This window comes from Marmota flaviventris, chromosome 3, assembly GCF_047511675.1.
Source record: "Marmota flaviventris isolate mMarFla1 chromosome 3, mMarFla1.hap1, whole genome shotgun sequence".
NCBI classification, from domain to species: Eukaryota; Metazoa; Chordata; class Mammalia; order Rodentia; family Sciuridae; genus Marmota; species Marmota flaviventris.
In genome coordinates this window covers 165,073,553-165,093,241 of record NC_092500.1, presented here as the reverse complement: position 1 = coordinate 165,093,241, position 19,689 = coordinate 165,073,553, and the positions used below count along the sequence as shown (strand labels likewise).

General features: G+C 50.3%; 1 long non-coding RNA gene across 2 annotated transcripts; it reads left to right on the top strand.

Annotated features, from left to right (window-relative positions):
* Positions 1-1,632: 1,632 nt before the first annotated feature.
* Positions 1,633-8,444, top strand: LOC114085848 (uncharacterized). 2 transcript variants are annotated; one of them, XR_003581558.3, is made up of 3 exons: positions 1,633-2,204; positions 2,518-2,780; positions 7,589-8,444. It is a non-coding gene; the product is annotated as an uncharacterized lncRNA (long non-coding RNA). The 2 variants fall into 2 exon arrangements; XR_011707183.1 differs by lacking the exon at positions 2,518-2,780.
* The last annotated feature ends 11,245 nt before the right edge of the window (positions 8,445-19,689 follow it).

The following is a 19,689-nucleotide window of genomic DNA, read 5'->3' as shown; positions in this document are numbered from 1 at the left end:
TAGGCATGAGGCTGGCTTCCCCCTGGCAGGTGGCTGTACATCACTGCCTGACTTTGGCCCTCATGGAGCGGAGCCCATCAATCTCTGGGCTCTGGCCAGGCTGCTCTCTTCCTTGCCTCCTCCCGCCCCAGGAACCCTCTTCGTGACACTAGCTTCTGCATCTCTGGGCTAGAGGTGGCTGATGGGGGCAAAATAGGTGTGGAGGGGAGACCATCACGTTCTGACAGATTTGTGGGGGTGCCAAAGTCCCAAGGCCGGGGCAACTGATTCCAAGATCTGCACCCAGGTGCGGTCAGCCTTGTGTATCCAGGGGTCTGGTCGGAGGGCTGTGGGGTGTAGGTGATCCTAACCCTAACCCTAACCCTCTGATGAGGCATGCCCCGGGGGAGCATTTTTGAGTCTGCACAACTTGTGTTTGCAAACTGCTTTGGGCAGCTCAGTGTCGTGGGTTGTGCACACAGGCTTAGCCTGACTCCCTGGGTTCAAACTGGATGCCTGGGTGCAGGCATCTGTTTCTGCATGTGGAACATTGAGATGATAATCACATGCTCCTTGGAGCCTTGTGGTGAAGATGAAAGGAATGAATGAATACAAAGCTCCTAGAATGGTGCCCGGCACACGCAGAGCTCTTCTCAACTGCTCCTCCAGATGGGTGGGGCAAGTCATCTCTATGTTATCAACAAGACCATGGCAGCCAGGAGAAGCCAAGTCCTACCTTACCTTTGCAGGGTGGACTTGGGCTCTGTGGAGGGGGGAAGGCTTGGGAAGGAGAGGTGGGATTCTGATAGGAAGAAAGGCAGAAGAGAGTTCAAAGAGAGAAAACATCAGTGGCTTTTGCTTTCAGCTGGATGGGGGCTCCACGCTGGAGAGAAGTTCACCCCTGCTCAGAGCTGTGCTCCTGTGGTTTGTTGTGCCCAGTCATGGGAAAGCTGGGAAAGGAAGATGCTTAGCAAATTAGACGACCTTTGGCTTGAGGCCAGGCTGGAGGGCGGGTGGCCACCGGCAGAGCTCCTCCTCCATCCATCTGCTGCAGGCCCTCTCACCTGCACATCAGGGACAAGAAAGCAGCCCCTTGCTGGGCAGGAGCACCCTGCAGGCTGGAGACAGGAGCACAGAGCCCTGGGACCAGGCTCTGCAGCTGCGCCAACAGAGGAACTCTGTTTTTAAGAGTTTTGAGAGAAGGAAGCTGGGAAGGGGGTAGCAGAGAGGAACTCAGAGAACGTTCTGAGGGAGGTTTACCATCTCCCTCACTAGACGGCAACTGTCCAAATGACAGGAGTCATTCTCCACCAAATTCATTGTTAAGTCCTTCAACACTTCACAGGAAGTCTGGCATGATTTCTTGGTTGAAAGAATAAGCAAAACCTACGTGGGGGTGGGGGTGCACAGATGCTTTTCAATGTGCGTGATTTGTGGTGCCCTGGAGGTTGACCCACCTGGAAATTTCTCCCCATCCTTGCCAAGAATGCTGCTGAATGCATCTGAGCTCCTCCACATCTTTCCTGGAAGGACTTTTTTTGGGGGTGCTAGAGATTGAACCCAGAATTGCTGGTCACTCTACCACTGAGTGACAACCTCAGTCACCAGCCTCTTTTAAAAAGCAAGGGCTCTGGGGGGAAGCATTGCTAGGGGGTCTAACCCCTCAGAGCAAACGAGTTTCCCCGGGAGGCCCAGGAGAAGCTAAAGGTGATAATAGGGCCTGTTGGTGCTGAGCCTCTGGTGTACCCTAAAATCGGCAGGCAGGCCTGCAGATGGAGGGTGCACTGTCAGGCCCAGGGCACAGGCACATTTCCTTCCCTTGATGCCACCTCTCTTCCGGAGCCCCTCTCCTTCCATCACCCCAAAATCCTGCCCAGGCCAGGGTCCTCTGGAGGCCTGCAAGCTGAGAAAACCCTTACTATTGAATTTGAGGAGCAGGAGGTCTGAGCAAGAAGAGGCCTTAGCAAGCTTCCCACTTTCCATTAAAGGAACTGAGGCCAAGTTAATATTTAAATCCCTCTTAGATGTATTTAAATTTTATGAGAATTTGAGGATTGAACACAGAGGCAATTTGCCCCTGAGCTACATCCCCAGCCCTTTTTATTTTTTGTTTTGAGACAGGGTCTTGCTAAGTTGCTGAGGCTGGCCTTGAACTTGAGATCCTCCTGCCTCGGCCTCCAGAGTTGCTAGGTTTACAGGATTACACCACCACACCTGATGGAGAGGTAATTTTTGACCTTCTCTATGGATAGGGGAGGGGCAAGAGGGAAGGAGACTCTGGATTCCCCCACTCTACCCCTGCAAGGGCCAGTCTCTGTACAAGGATTTCTTCCCTTCTCCAATGCCACTGTTGCAAGTCCCTGAGCAAATGCCCAAGGGTGTGTGGGAGAGGCTGGGGTTAATTAAGGGCATCTGAGATGGACGCTGTTCATTTCCTGCTGGTCACCTCCCGAGCCGTCCTGGAAGCCAGGCTTTGTGGACCTATTCCCTTTCGGTTTCCCTCTGATGATTACTCCCCCATGTTATCCTTGACCTTAGCCCCTGAGGAGCAGCTCTGCTGGCAGTCATCTTGATACCAGGGTGCAGCAGCCGGCTCCTGGCTCCGATTCACTTGGTCCATGAGTACATTCGTGACAAAGCAGGCTGGGCTGAGGAAGAGGAGACGGAAGGCCTGGGAGGCCCCCAGGATGTGACTAGGAAGGTGGGGGCACACGAATGATGGACCTGGCACAGTGACTGGAGGAGTGACCAGAGGATCCAGGGCGTGGGGTCATCAGGGGAGGCTCTGGAGAGCAGCCTGGGTAAGAGGACTCTACCAGGTCTCCGTGCAAGGAGGGACCTCAGAGGCTGCTAGTGAGGAGCAGGGTGGTTCCTGAAGCCAGCTTTCAGGGCCACCAAGTGAGTGGGGACGTTGGATTGTCTGAAGCCAGGGTTACACCCAAGAAGCAGTGAGAAAAATGCTGGTGTTGTCAAGGACCCTTGGCTGCGGGGAGTGGGGACCTGTCTGGCTCAGGGCCAGAGGTGCTGCAGGGAGGGGCTGTGGGCCAGTCAGGGTGGACCGAGGCTGGCCTCTGGGGATAGAGTACTCAGCAGGCTGTCGCGGGCCAAGGTCTGACAGGCGGGAGCTGAGCCCTGCAGGAAGTGGGTGCCTGCATTCAGAGCTAGACCTTCAGGATCCAGGGCCTTGGGGCTGCTCAGGCCAAGTGACCCAGCCCAGCCCCCCATGCCAGCCCCAACCCAGGCAGACATCGGGCCACTTCCTGTGGGGCATTCGGAACCGCAGCCCTCACCAGACCCTCCTGCAGCCAACCTGTACCTGACCTGTGGCTAACCAGGCGCAGGGTCCTGTGGCCCAGCAGAGAGAAAAAGAGGAAGAGAAAAAGAGGAAGAGAAAAAAAAAAAAGGATCCCTTTGAGTCTCCCCTGGAGGCTGGAGAGACCAGAGGCCCTGGAGAGGGCGCTGAGCTCGGGGACTGTTGCTCGCTAGACGCGCCTTATTCTTACGAAACTAGGAGCTCTAAGCCCTGCTCTGTCACAAGTGACCACAGGTTATCAAGCAGGTCTGTTCCCATCTCGGGGGCCTTGTCCTGCCATCTGCAAAAGGACAGGGTGGGATGGAGGACCTTCCAAGTTCCCCTCGACCCCACAGGCCTGTGTCTTGGGGCAATCTTAGGGCTGCAAAGCAGCAGAAAAGACTCTGTCAAGAGGGAGTGAGGAAAATATGGTTTTGGGTTTTAACTTAACCCTAGAGTGGGGCCCACTGCTGGGATTTGGGGTAAAGTACTCATCCTAAAGGAAGGAGAGGACATTTACAGGATCTCTGTGCATGGCTGTGCAGGTTGAGTAGTGAACAACTCTACTAGGCACTGAAGGCAGTGAGGGCTCGGGAAAGCATGGCAAGCCTCACCCAGGAATAAAGAGCAAGTTGCCAGGGAGAGGGGATGCTTTGAGGACTATGTAGTGTCTACGGCCCACCTCGTACAGCTGCACAGGCTGTGTACCGCACAAGTCCGGTGTGCACCTTTAGACTAAAGTGGAGCCGTATGTGGGTATCTAAGACCCATCTCTGAGTGTCCCTCTTTCACTTAGATGTTAAGGCCTTTGGGCACTTGCTGACCTTAGAGTGTTCCTCTAGCTGAGGTTGAGACAGAAAAAGGACAATTTCCTTGCTTTGCTACAGGATGCCGAGCACTGTCTGGGAGCAGGAGTTTGTGGTGCTCGGTGGACCTGGAAGTGCAGAAGTGTCATCTTGGTGGAGGTAGCACCAGTGACAGAAGATGGTTAGCCCTTGGGGACAGCCACAAACACTGGGAGGCACTTTTCACAGATTAGGGTTCTTCACTCAGGGTCCCCGCGAGTGGCTATAAAATCCAGTGTCACACTCCCTTGGAAGTGAGCCTTAGAGCTGCCCCGTAGTCCAGCTGCCTCCCCTCCCTCCCGTGGCCCTGGCTGGAATGTCTGCTCCGTGTGCAGATCTTCCCGCCCCCAACCTCGCCCTGCTCCTTCCAGGGTTCCTCTCAGCCCCTGGCCTGCTCCTCTGTTCCTTTCACAAAGGAAGTCATCAGCCCAGAGAGGGTGACAGCAGCTTCTGTTTCCGGATGTCACAGTTAGCTGCAGAGCCTCTTTGTCACACCACACCCCAGAGGCTCAGGGCAAGGGGCATCTGGGTGTGGTGACCATGGCTGGGACACAGGGGTTCCTGGGGGCAGGGCACCCACGTCCTCCTCCTTCCTCTCGAGGCCGAGGTGTAGTCTGTATTCTGACGGAGGAACAAGTTTGGGAAGACTGGACAACTCGCCACAGCCACCCCTGCTCATAAGGGGCCAAGTTGGGCTGGGCTAAGCCCTTCCCAGGGCACCAGGCGGCTGCCCAGCAGGGTGTCTGTGAGTGGGATTTGAGATGTCCGAGGGGCAGCAAGCAGTGCCGACTGAACGAGAACTCACTCTGGGGCTCTGCCCCTGACAGCTGTGTCACCTTGGGCAAGTTACTGCACTTCTCTGAGCCTCAGTTTTCTCCTCTGTCAGCGAGAGCCAGCAACATCTGTTGACCTCATGAGGTTTCTGTGCAGCTTAAACAAGTCCAGTGGAGATTGTTTACTTCTGTTCCAGCTCAAGTCATTATCATCCTCCCAAGTGCCCCACGGAAAGCAAGTGCCGACATTTTTCTCATCTCGGGGTCTTCTGAGCTTCCACAGGTCACCAGACTAAGGACAACCAGGGTGGGACACAGGAGGGACCCCTGGAGGGAATGGGGTATAGAGAACTTAGATTGTCCTGGTTGTGACTCAACAAGCTTCCTCTGGTGCTCACCAGAGGCTATGCTAACAGCAAGACCAGGGTAAAGGACCAGGGCAGAGGGAGGCATCCACCAAGGGCAGCACAGGGCACCACCGGGCAGGACCCAGCTCTTTAAGAGGCCATGACTTCCTGCTGATCCAGGCAGGTGGACAGATGATGGACAGGCTGAGGAGGAGGAGGAGGTTGGAGTAGGAGGCAGGAGGGACTGGAGAACTGACCAAGGCAGAATCTTCAGCAGCTCAATGAAAACCATCTGGAGGGAGGGGCTGCCCTGGGGGCGGGGAGAGTCCTGGCTCCTGGGCCTGCTGTGCACTCCCTGCCTCCATAGGAGACACGGCTGGAGCCCTCTCCCTGGCTCCAAGACAGCCCAGGAGCCTTCCCTGCCAGACCTACCCCCAGGAGAGGCTCTGCCCGAGCCCTGAGGGTGTGGGTGGGTGCTAGCTGACTTAGCGTGCTGGTGATTCAAGGGTCCCCCTGATAACACAGGGGTCAGGAGGGGGTCCTCCCACTGCAGGGTCTGCCGGTGGCCAGATTCTGACTGTCTCCAGGCTTGTCATCGCTAACATCTGTGGGCACCCTTGGGTGACTGCTGGGTGTGGGGCTACATCCTGCTACCTCTCCAGCTCCTTCTCTAGGAGGTCTGGATCAGAGACTGTCCCCACGCGGGGTAGGGTTGGGTTAGCAGGATGGAGCCTGCCCCTGGTGCAAAAGCTCGGACATACTCACAGAGGGGATCTGCCCCAGTAAAGGGACTCTCTGAAGGACTCCCTCTGTCTACAGGGGTCCTCCATTCGGGACCTGGCCAGATTATTAGGGCTATGGGGTAGGAGACAGTGACCTGGGGCAGGGAGGTTCCTCTGCCTGGATGGTCCATTGAAGGACTCACGAGTCACCTCTACTCTGTAGAATCTCCTGCTCTGGCCCTTGCTGTGGGGTCTAATGCCAAGTGCCAGTGTGCCCACTCTTCTGGCCCTAAGGGTCCTGGTCTAGGGACGCTGACCCACCAGGCCTCTGAGAGTGAGGACCACACCACCCTGACCTGGCTGGGAACCCTGTTCTCCAGAGCTGTGCTTCCCAGCACTCCAACTGCAAGCCTGGCGTAAACATCTGACTTTTTTTTGACGAAGATCAAATAAGTTCTTATGTGTCGGGGCCAGGCTGGGGGAGGGGAGGGAGATGTGAGCCGTCAGCATCAGCTAGCTCTTCCTCAGGGTTCGGGGAGAGCTGAGCGAGGCTTCCGAGGGTTGGGGCTGGAGGCTGCGTGACTTGGGGGCCTGACTCCTATCTGCTTTGAGGAATTCTGAGTGGGGAAGCAGGGAGACCCCAAAAGACCTTCCCCAAATAATTCATCCATGATGGCTTCCCTCCATCCTGGCTCATGAAAGGTTTCATCATTCCTGAAAGCCGCCCTTGTAAAATGCAAATACCTCTATAAAGTGGTCATGACTTGAGTTTACTATCAGCCAGCACCTCAATTATGATCACGGTAATAGGAAATAAGTGACAGTCAGAAATTTGATCTGTACAGAGGTTGTGTGCGTGTGTGTGTGTGTGTGTGTGTGTATGTGTGTGTGTTTGGGGGGGGTAAGTGGGTGGGAGGTGTATTTATTTCATTTATTCCACAAATATCCATCAAGCACTAATGAAATGCCAAATCATGCTCTTGGTCCTCGGGACAGAGTGTGAACAGTGGAAGGGAACCTTTGCCCTCGTGGACTTTCCTTTCTTTGTGGGGAAGAGGCTGATAACCAAAATGTAAATCAAATGGGAGGTGTGTCCAGCCTCGGGTTCTGCCTGGAGGAGGAGCCAGCTTCCAGAAGGACCAGCCTCTTTCTCTGAAATCTCCAGGAAGAGGTGAGGCCAGGAGGCTCCTCCAGCCAGGGAAGTGGACAGAGGAGAAGACAGCATGCCCTGCCCCCCAGGAGTCAAGTGGGGAATTTGTGGGTCACCCAGGAGGGGTGTGTTAGTGCTGAGGGGACGACAGACACAGCACAGGGGGGTGGGAGCCCAGAGAAAGAGGGCCCAACTCCATTGGCACTGAGGAAGTTTTCTGGGGTGCTGTGAGAGCAGTACCCTTATACTGTAGAAAGAGAAAATGATACTCCAGGCCCAGAGACTGAGTTGGGTCACTGCAGAGTGTTCCTGAGTGCTTCGAGTAAAGGAAGGGCTCAGAGCTGCGGGGATGTCCCCCGTGGAGAAGGAGGGGAAGGGGCACAGTGGGCTCCCACTGCAGGGCAGGGTGGCCCAGGAGGGGGTTTCACAGGGAGAACCCAGTAGAAGGGAAGCCTGAAGCATCTGGTCCTTTCTCCACAGATCCATAATCAGGCCTAGAGGGCGAAGAGAATCGCCTAAGACCCCACAGTCACAGGCAGAGTGGGGACCAGAGAGCGTGCTGGCCCTGGAGCTGTGGTAACTGGACGAGAGTCGCCATCATCCGGAGCATTGCCCTGATGCTCTCCATGTTAACTCATCCATCTTCACAGAACCCCGTAAGGAGGGTGCCATGCTGTCCCCTGAGGAACCCTCGGGGACACGTAACAGTTCATTTATTCTAGGGTACTGGTCACTGTGTGGGGAGCAAGGATTGGAACTCCACAGTTTGTTCTAGGGACTGCACTCTTCTCCCTGGAGGTGACATGGAACATAGGGGTCAACCCATGTCCTGGCTGACTAAGAGAGGGTGAGGCCAGGGGCCCCTGTCCAAGCATGGCCCTGGCAGGGTGAGCTCGTCTCAATTTCCCAGCCCCCCATGCTCCCCCAAAGTCTTGTCACTTCCTAGTGACCCCATCGATCATGATTTTTTGCAGACCCTCAAGCAGGGATGAATTCCGGTGAACAGCCGGCTCTGGGTGTGGGATGCTGTCATTTGCTGATTGCTGTAGCATGAATATTCCCACAACGGCCAGTTTCCAGCTATCAGCTGGATCCCAATCAGCTCGCAAAACCGCACAATCTCACAAGGGACTCTGGATCTGTGCAGACTCCAGTCACCAGCACAGCCCCTCTTCCCTCCCAGCTCTGCCTGAAGCCCCCTTCTCCCTACCCTCCTCACTTACCACCTCTGATTAAACTAGGTTCTCATAAACGGGTATGATTTGAAAGTTCTCATCTTGGGAGGTTTATTTCCTCTACTCAAAAAGAAATAATAATAAAAGATTCATGGAGTGCTTCCCACTGTCATCATTTCCTAGAAGGGGCCTTCCTTCGTGATTTAGTTCAAATCTTGGTTCTACAGATAGGGAAAGTCTGCCCCAGAGGCGCACAGCCAGGAACTCACTGAGCCCAGCCAGAAACCAGGGCTCTGGACTCTGGGTTCCTGGCTTGCTCTTCTGCCACATCTCAGCATGCTCCTAGATTCCTGGGGGGTGATTCAAAGGCAGATAAAACTTTCACTGTTCAATTGGGAAGATAAGATGAAAACATACAGCAATCCGAAAACAATTCAAGATGGCGTTTTGGCTCTTCCACACCAGCCTACAGCTTTGAGCCAGACTCGTAAATGCTTCGAGTCTAAGCGTTATCATTTTAAAATGCAGATATTATGAACACTTTCCTCATGTATCTCACGGGGTATGGTGAAGACCAAAGGAGATAATGGGTAGCAAAGTATGTCTAAGATAAGGGAATACAAGGGCCCTTAAATATATACAACAATGTTCAACCTCATTCAGAATAAGGGAAATGAAAATTAAAATTACACTGTGATAAACAATTTTTTCACCTATCAGATTGGCATCAGCCCAGAAAGTTGAAAATACACTCTAATAGTGATGTTGTAAGGAAATAAGCATTCTCGTCTTTCTCCTGGGAAGACAAATGTGTGTAACCTCTATGGAGGGTAATTTGGTAATATCTATCAACATTTTAAACACACAATCTTCTGACCTAGAAATTCCACGTCTGGGAATTCAGCCTATAAATATATTCGCATAAGTGCCAAGGATCTGTTTACGGCTCTTTGTTGCATGATGTTTGTGAAGGAAAGAGATTTGAAGTGATATAAATGCTCATCAAGAGGAGTCTCTTTTGGCTGAGGGTGTGGATCAGGATCAAGTGCTTGCCTAGGATGAAGAGGCCCTGGGTGCCATCCCCAGGGATCTCTTTAAGAGGCTTTGATTCATTCATATCATGGAGAATTACACAGCAGTAAAAAGGGAAGAGGAAGAAAGCTTCACAATTATGTACAAAGCAGGTCATCAAGTGAAGAAAAGTAAGGTACAGAGAGAGGTATAGTGTATATAGTAGCTACGTTCTGTGTCTTTAAAAAAGGGAAATAGGAATATTTGCCTGTGCACACAGAATGATACTCCAGAAGAATCTTTGAGACTGTCATGTATAACTAAAAAGAAGAAATAAAAGAAAATTATACTGATGGTTATCTATCAATCAGGGGCAAGCCTGGGGTCTGGAAGGGTAGGAGAGGGGAGGAGGGTAAACAGGGAGATTCTTTGATATTTGCCTTTTACTGTAGATTTTTGAATTTTAGAACTATTGTGAATGTATTCCCAATTCAACAACATACATTAAAAATTGCTTTGGGCTGGGGCTGTAGCTCAGGGGGAGAGCACTTGCCTAGCACGTGGGAGGCATTGGGTTCGATCCTCAGCACCACATAAAAATAAATAAATAAAACAAACATACTAAACTACAAGTAAAAATATTTTTTAAAAAAATGCTTTGTGGATTGTGAAGCACTTTACCAATGCTTGTTCCTTGGACTATTGCTAGTATTTAAGTGGATTAAATTGCAGGGTCTGCAGAAGGCCTAGAAGAGAATTCTTGGGGGTCCCAGGGGGTAGGATTAGCTGGAGTGTAGGGTCTTGAGGGAAGCATTCCTTGTTGTTCAGTTCAACAATGGCTGGTCAGAGTCTGCAAGTGTGGCTCAGTGGCAGTGTGCATGCCACACACCAAGTCCTGGGGTCAAACCCCAGCACCCCATGTTAAGCAGTCTGGCCCACCGTAGGCCAGACTGGTGAGGACTGCTCCTCTTGCCCAGGTGACCATGGCAGTGACCCTCTGTGGTAGCCGGCTGTTTTGTTCACGACTTGTGCTTGTTTGGACATTGGTGCCAGGACTCTGCAGTTTGCAGCCAGCTTTAGCAGAGAGGTATGCCGGGCTGGAGGGCCCTGAATGACCTTGACCTTCGTGATACAGGGGTGAGTGTGAGTGTACCAGGGTCTTGGTCCACCCAATCCTCTCACAGGGCTTTGAGGTAGAGACTGTGATGGTCTCCATTTTACAGATGATGAAATCGAGGCGCAGAAAGGTCAAGACCTTGGTCCAAGCTGGCCTGTGATTCCAGGCAGCCTGGCTCCAGAGCCACCCCTTCCAAGCCGGGTGGGGCTGCCTCTCCCTGGGAGACCCCTGGCTTCCTCATCTCCTGCCGGAGTCCCTGTGGCTCTTCCTCCCTTTCCCGGCATGCCTGGGTAGGTAGTGTCTCTGGATCAGAAAGGAGCCCTCTGACTGGACGATTGGTGGGAAGGAAGCTCCACTGGTCAGGGCGACTTTGGTCTCTGCTGGTCACCTCCATGGCAGGCACCGCGTGGGCACTGTTCCTGTGGCTGCTCAGATTCCTCTGTCCTTGGGGCCGAGTCCTGCTGCTTTCCTTCTCCCCTCTGAGGGACATCAGAATCCCCTGGAATCCCCCACCTTTGCATCTTGATATCCCAGAAACGAATCCCAGCGGACGGAGGCCTCCTGTCCATTAGAGAGACGAGGGCCTTGCTATCTGTGCGGGGATCTGCGAGAGGCGGGCCGCGGCCTGGTGAGAGCATCATGTCTCCAATTAAAATGCTGAGGATTCATCTTCGAACTCGGCCCCCCTCAGAAATTGACATTTATTAGGTTGTCAAAGCTGATTTTTTCTTCCTGGTCCTTTCCTGCCCCCACCTCTCATCTCTCTCTCTCTCTCTCTCTCTCTCTCTCTCTCTCTCTCTGTACAAATGTACATACAAGTAAATATCTTTATTTTGCTTTTCAGAAATTAAAAATGCAGCATCTGGCTTGGCTCCTTCATTCCTGACAGAATGGAAGGTGGTAACAAGGGAGCAGATTCAGGCTGTGTGTGTTTGTGTGTGTGTGTGTGTGTGTGTGTGTGTGTGTGAGTGTGTCTGCCTGTCTGAGATGATGATAAGGAGTCTGTAATCTGGGGTGAAGCTGGCCATGTGTAGAGACGGAGGTTGCCGACTGTGTGGTTTTAGAATGGCCCTCCCCACCATCCTAAAATATATCTTTCTCCCATCTACTACTCAACCTGAGTTTGCACTACTGGGAACTCACTCCCATGAATTTCCTCAGTCAGCCCCTTCCTGGGGGCTCTTTTAAATGTATTTCCCTGAGAGGGAAATTCACTGAATTAGTAACATCCCAGAAACAGAATTCAGAATGAAAAGAGACCCTAAAGAGTGTCTTGTCCTCTCCTGCAGGGAGAAAGCTAAAGTCTAGGAAGACGAAGGCATTTGCCCGAAGGCACTCATGTTAGTGACAGTGATGGGGCCGTCACCTAGCTCCTCTGATTCCGAATTTAGTGGGATCTAGTTTTTCAGATTGGTTTTCTCTGGTGACAAGAGCGAGGGAGGTTGGCTGTAGGTCCTGGCTCCCAAGGAGAAAAGGCAAAATGAGGGGACAACTTGGCCCATGTCATAATCTTTGTATGTATTGTCATTTTCATTTCCGTATTCTTTTCATTTTTGATTTGGGACATTAAAGGGAGGTAGAGAGTGACTTTCCTTAAGACAGTATGTACCAAACTTCAATTACTATCCTCACCTCTCCTTTTTTTTTTTTTTACCATATTTTTGTGCCACTCCTATTCATGTGACATAATATTTTTCTTCAAATTAACTCATTTTTTAAAAACTTAATCTATTTATCTGAAAAGGAAATGTTGTTTTGCTGTTGAACAGGGAAACCAGTTATCACTTGCCAGAAAAAGATAGCAATCATAAAAATAAATATAATGAAGTCAAACAACACTAGCAAAATTTAGTGAGGTTTCTTTTCTGCTGAAAGCTCTTAGCCGGAGGAGGGCTCGTTGCTCTGTGTAACAAGGAAAATTAGCAAGTGTTGAAAAGGCATTAAAAGCTTGCCAGCTCCTGGGGGACCTTCTCCCCAGGTCCTCAGGGTCTGTACTAGTTTCTCAGAGCTGCCGCAAACCGATTGGCTTAAAACAACAGAAATTTGTTGTCACACACTTCAGAGACTGGAAGTCCAAAATGAAGGTGTCAGCAGGGCCCTCTCTCTCTGAAACTGTAGGGAGGATCCTCTGATGCCTCTTCCGGTTTCTGGCAGCCCGCTGGACCGTCTGCTCCTTGGCCTCAGCTCCATCTCCTCTCCTCTGCCTTGCTCAGCACACAGCCATCTCCCTGTGGTTCTCTTGCCTTGACCCTTGTAAGGACAACAGGTCATCCCCAGTCTGACCTCATCCTAACAAATTATATCTGCAGCAACCCCATTTCCAAATAAGGTCCCTTGCTGACTTCAACACCCCCCCCAACAGGGGATGAAACCCAGGGGTGCTCTACCACCGAGTTACATCCCCAGCCCTTTTTATTTTTAATTTTGAAATTGTTATAGTCAGGTTTTTGTTCCTGTGACCAAAAGATCTGACAAGAGCAACTTAAAGGAGGAAAAGTTTATTTTTGGTTCACAGTTTCAGAGGTTCAGTCCACAGTAGGCTGACTCCCTAGTTCTGGGCCTGAGGTGAGGCAGAACATCCTGGTTGAAGGGCATGAAGGAGGACAGCAGCTTCGGACATGATGGCCAGGACGCAGAGAGAGAGAGAGAGAGAGAGAGAGAGAGAGAGAGAGAGAGAGCGGTCCACTCATGAGGGACAAAATATAAACCCCAAAGGCACGCCCCCAGTGACCTACTTCCTCTAGCTACACCCTACTTGCCTACAGTTATTGCTCAGTTAATCTCTGTTAGTGGATTAATCCACTGATAAGGCTACAGCTCTTCTCATCTAATCATTTCACCTCTGAACATTCTTGCCTTGTCTTGCACATGAGCTTTTGGGGGACACCTCGTGTACAAACCGTAACATAAGTTTCCAAGGTAGGTCTCAAACTTGCGATTTCTCTTGCGTCAGTCTCCCGAGTTGCCAGGATTACAGGCACGTGCCACCTTGCATGGATGAACATACCTTTCTGAGGGATACAATTCAATCCCTTAACATGATCACTGAAAGATAATTGAAAAGAAAACTTTTCACTGTGTAGACCTGCCTTGGGCTTGACCACTGCTTGGGGAAATAGTGCATTATGGGGGTGTGGACAGGCTGTGAGGTCCCCCCTCAGGTCCCCTTCCTGTCAGAGGCAGGCAGTATTCTTCAGGTCTGAGCAGGCCTTTGGGGTCTTTGAGTCTGTTTTGGGGTCAGCAGGTGGCTGTGGGTGGTGGGGGTGTGCTCACTGAGACGCACATAGCCCCTCTTGGACCACAAAGACGGACTCTACAAAGCAGCCAGCATTCACTGAGGGCACCTTGGGAGTTCCTGGGTGTCCAAGCCTGGAGTGTGTGTTCTGAGCCCATCCCTGGTGGTACCAGGAAGAAGACCAAGGGAAGAGAGCCAAATGGATGGGCAAGGTGGGTGGACTGGGAAGGAGCAGCTGGTCTCGGGGACCCTGTTGAGCACTTCCATGAGCAGGAGTGGAGAAGGTCCACGGAGCTCTGCTGGGCGGGAGGGAGAGGAGACAGAGGACCATATGCCTGGTGGTGAGGGTGCAAAGAAGAGAAAGAAAGCAGGTTAAGGGGACAGGGAAGAACATTCCGGGCATAAAGCCCCGAGCACCTCAGCCTGCCCGTGGGAGAACCCAGGAGGCCTGTGGGGCTGGAACAGACTGAGTGGGAAGAAAGCAGCAGGGAACGGAGAGAGGCAGAGGGGCTTGTAACCCCTGAGGGCCCGGGTATCATACTGTACCCTGAGTGCCAACGTGGGATTTTGAGCAGAACGGCCAGTCATCTGACTTCATTTTTTTTTTTTTTTTGGTCCCGCTACTTTTTATCACGGTGGCAAAATACACATAACATAAATGGCGCCATCTCGAGCACTTCAAGTGCACAGTGTGATGGTATTACGTGTGGTCATCACGCTGGCAACCCTCTCCAGATGCTTTCCATCTGGCAAAACTGAAGCTCTGTCCCCATTAAATGACGACTCCCGTATTCCCTGCTCCTCCGGCTCCTGGCAGCCCCCATTTTACTCTTTGTTTCTATGAACTGGCCCACGCTAGGTGCCTTCCATCCACGGACTCACACAGCTCTGTCTTTTGGAGACGATCTTATTTCACTTAACATAATGCCTTCAAGTTTTATCCATGTGATAACATGTGCCCGAACTGCCGTCCTTTGTGAGGCTGAAGGATATTCTTTGTGTGGTTATGTCACATTTGGATCATCCTTTCATCTGTCAGTGAGCATTTTAGTTATTTTATTTTTCAGTGAGCATTTTGGTTTTATTAGCTATTGTAAATAAGGTGACTATGTCGATGGGTGTGAAAATATATATATATATATATATTTTTTATAGTCCTTGGGATTGAACCTAGGGATGCTGTATCACCGAGATGCACCTCTCCTAGCCATTTTAATTTTTTATTTTGAGACGGGGTCTCGCTAAGTGCTCAGACTGGTCTCAAACTTGTGATCCTCCTGCCTCAGCCTCCTGAGTAGCTGGGATTACAGGCACAAATACATCTTTAAAATGTTCTTTCAATTCTTTTGGGTATCTACCCAGAAGTGGAATTGCTGGACCACATGTAATTCCATGTTTTAATATTATAATCACCCTACTGTTTTCCAAAGGCTACACCATTTCACCTTTCCACCAGGAGTGCACAAAGTTTCCAATTTCTCCACATCCTCACAAAGATTTGCTCTCTTCTTTTTGTGTATTTAATTTTCTAGCAGTCCTCTTAAAGGCTATGAGGTGGGATCTCCACGTGGTTTTGATTTGCATTTCCCTGGTGACACGGGGCATCTTTTCATGTGCTTGTTTATCTTCTTTGGAGATGAGTCTGTTTGAGTCCTTTGCCCATTTTTTGAACAGAGTTGTTTGTTTTGTTGTTGTTGCATCTAGTGATCTGACTTAACTTTGAACAGAACACTTTGCTGTTGTTGTGGGAACGATGGAGAGGTAAGAGTGGAAGCCAGGGGGGCGTTCCTGTAATAATCCAGACAGATGAGGGAGGTGCCAGTCAGGGTGACAGTAGTGGAAGTGACAACTGGTGAGGAATGACTGGTGATTTACTGACTGGAGGAGCTGTGGGGTTCTAGGGATGACTCCAAGGACTTTGGCTTTGGTCCCTGAAAAAATGGAGCAGACACTGACTGAGATGGGGGAGGTTTCAGGAAGAGCAGGTCAGGGGGAAAATCGCGGGTTCTGAGTAGGTAGGTTAAATGTGGCTTCCAAGAGAATATGGAGGGTGAGTGATAGGGTGGACGGACCTGGAACAGAGAGAGTGTCTGAGTCAGTTATCATGTTAAAGGGTATTTTAGAGCCACAGGGCATTTTGAGCTCACTCTGAAAGTGACTGTTCATAGAAAAGGAGCCAAAGGACTGGTCCCTGGGTCACTCGGGTCAGCAGGGCTAGCAGGACCAGCCTGTAAAGACAACAGGGAAGGCGTGGCTGGTGATGTAAGAAGATGTGATGTGAGAAGAAGCCCTGGAGAGTGTGGCCCCGGAGGCCTGGGGAAGAATGCCACCCACCCTGAGCATTAATAACTGTTGCTAGTAGGTCACTGGAACAGGAAGGAAGGCAGAGAGGGGCTCAGAGGCAGCTGGGACCATGGCTGCAGCTACAACCACGAGAGCTCCTGCTTCATCTATTAAACAAGGATCAGAGGCTGAGGGAGGGGAGCCCCGAGGGGTTGGGAGAGACAGGACGGAGAGAGAGGGACTTTGGGTTGGGAAGAATGGTGGTGGTCGAGCTGCTCCAGGGCTCACCCCACCAGAATGTCTGCGTCGGAGGGGCGGAGGGACATGGGTCTGCTAGAAGGGAGCTGGCAGTGGACCCACAGAACTAGTAGGTGCCTGAAAAACTCCAGTTGTCCCTATAAAAAAGAGCTGAAGGAGGAGGACAGGGTGCCAAAGTCCCCGAGGACCCTCGCAGGGGAGGGCTTTCTGGATAAGTTGACTCCTGTGGCAAGGAATCAAGCATCCCCTCTGTCACCTCTGTGTGCTGTCACCAGCAATGCAGCCCAGGGGTGGGCCGAGCGGGGAGGAGCAGAAGCAGACACAGGGGACTTCATGTCTCTCTCCCAGCAGCAAAGAGATTCTGTGACAACTTCCTTCCCCCTCCTCTCTCAAAGTACCAGTCAGATGTGTAGGCAGATCTGAGGGTATAGACTGTATCTCTAAAGCACTTTGGCTGATGAAATTATACACTGTTAAGGTTTAGATGTGAGGTGCCTCCCCAAAAGCTCATGGATGTTAAACTCTGCCAGAATTTTCAGAGTTGAAATGATTGGGTTGTGAGAGTCTTGACCTAAATAGTGGATTAATCCACTGATATGGATTAACTGGGCAGTAGGGCATGACTGGGGAAGGTATGTCACTGGGGTGTGTCATTCGGGTTTATATTTTGTCCCTGGTGAGTGGAGCCCTCTGTCTGCTTCTTGATTGCCAGGTCCTGAGTCGCTTTCCTCCTCCGTGTTCTTCTGACATGATGTTCTGCCTCACCTTGGGCCCAGAGCGATGGAGTCAGCCATCTGTGGAGTGAGACCTCTGAAATCATGAGCCCCGAACCAACGTTTCCTCCTCTGAAATTGTTCTTGTCAGGTCTTTTGGTCACAGCTGTGAAAAAAGCTGACTAGAAACATACACACACACACACACACACACACATGCACATACATGTGACTCCAAATACCAACGTGTCATCTTGGGAGGCCATGAACTTATTGCAAAGATGTTGCCATGGAACAAAATATTCCTGGAACTCCTTTTTGGGGACTCCAACTGAGCATGTGACACATTCTCTTGACTGTTCTCTGTGGGGGTCACTCTTTGCATTTCAAGGGTACGTTTGATTTCTGGAAACAGCCTGAAGTCATTGAGAGTCAAGTGTGATAACTAAAATTAGGGATTCGGGTTTATTGTGGCCACCGAGGAGATTTGATCCAGCTAGAATAAAACTTGTTTTGTCTTGTTTAAAAGAAGACAATTCTTCTTTCATAGGATTTAATAAAGTATGGTGGGTAAAGAGCCTGGCGTAGTTTTTGATCTATCTCAGGCATCTCATAATTGGTGATTATTAATATTCTTAAAACAGAGAATGGAAGCATTATTGAAATAAATGACGTGTCCCTCAAGGTGAAGGCTTTGAGGGGACAGACTTTATCTAGAATTAGAAATTTTGCTCAGCGTGGTAAAAAATACTGAATTCATAACTTCACAATCTTATCTGTTGCTCTCTTTATCAAGCTTGCGAGAGGAGGATTAGGAGGGTTCTGGGTCACAGACCCGAGCAGCTGAAGGAGATCTTGGGAGAGGAATGGGGCCAACCCCGAGGGCACCCGCAGGACCACTCATGTGTACACCAGGGGCCGGTAAGCCCAATATGTTCTCCCCTCCCCTGCCACGCTCAGTGCTACCCCGCTGGCTTGCTTATGTCAGGCAAAAAGCTCTACCCTTAGAAATTCTTGTCTTTGGCTTAAACTTTTAATCCTGCAGGACAAGAGCAAGTAGTCATGAAGATAGCAGGGGAGTAATTTACAGCTTTGTGTGCAGAAGGTTACTAAGTCCTTTCCCGAGGCCAGGTCTTAATGGAGGCAACCGGAGGGCTGTGGGAGTTTCTGCAGAAGGGGTGGGAGGAGGCGGCCTCCCCAGGGAGCTGGAGGCACTGATGCAAACCACCTCGGGTTCAGCTTTGTGGACAGCCAGACTTCTCTATGGCTGCCTCCCCAAGGTCCACCAGAAGCAGCTTCCTGACCCAAAGCTGTGCATGGTGAAGACTTCCAGGGTCACCTTGCTGCCATGGGGTACAACAGGAAGACCCAGTCCTCACCTGGGTCCTGCCTAGCCAGGTGAGCAATTTTGGTTACATGCTGTGTAGTCTTCAGTTTCCCATGAAAGAAATGGATGGTGTGGGGCTTTAATAGTATTTAATAAGCTTTTATTTTTTAACCTTAGTCTGCAAGAAAGAATACATTTAAAAATAATCATATTTGTGTAAGTATGAATATATACTCATGCATCACATAAAAACTTTGCCAGGCTCTTTACCCTCCATACTTTATTAAATCCTTGCTTACCATGGTGGCCCCATAAGATCACAGGCCCTATGATGTCATAGCAGTGTTTGTATAAGTACCCTCTGTGATGTCTGCACCACGGTGAAATTGCCTAACAGGTGCTTTTCTCAGAAAATGTCTCTGTCATCATGCGACATATTTCAGACTACATATACCACACGTCTACGCATATGAATTTGTGCACATTTCATCTATTATATACACCTATCATTATCTATGTGTCATCTATCTGAACCCAAAATGGTATGACTTGCAGTTTAAAAAATATGAGATGGGGTAATTGATAAAGCCCCTTTGAGTTTGTTATTTTAGGCCGATTTCTTAGCAAATCCTTGGTTGATGTGTTCAACGTGCAGTTCAAGGTTACAGGACGTGTCCACATAAAGACTTCACACAGGGCCCAATTCACAAGGAGGGACTGTTCCTTGTGACTTTTGCTGTGGAATTGGCTTCAGCAGCCGAGACCCATGTCACTTTCCTTTTCTCCTACAGGTACATCCCATTTCCTGCTGTCCTGTAATTTTTGAGTGTGAGATAAAAATTTCTCTCCCTTGTCTCGCATCTTTCTTCCCAGATTTTATCTCCTGAGCCCCTTTTCTTCGTGTTGCTCTATTAAAACCCAAGCTCCAGTTCCACAGGGTTCCTGTGATTACCTCTCTCACCATCCCAGGCCTTAACATGGACACTTACTTGTCGGAACTGGGTTTTCTGTTTATTTGGGGGCTTTCAGCATTTTTCTTACTTTTCACCAGTCCAGAAATGCATTTACAAAATTAGTTTGTTATATTTTCCACTTTTTGATTGGTGCATTATAATCGTACATAATGATTGACTTTATTTTTATTCATATTTTTGGTGTTCTTTATAAGGAGAGTTGTTTTCTGGACACTGAGACTATCAATGACATCAAAATGGAAAGTCCCACTGATCCTTCTCAACAGAGAAACCTACAGGGGAGACCACCTCCTCTCCAGCAGGGAAGGGAAGAGGCATTATATCCACTGGATAACTGGAAGACAATGATCTTCCTTTGGGGATGTGGTGGATGGGGGGCAAACTTGGAAACTCTGAAGAGGTACCTGGATCAAGAATGTAGCTGCCTGACCCCATCCCAACCCTGGAAGATATTCCCTGTGTGACTTTGGGCTGACAGATTATCCTCT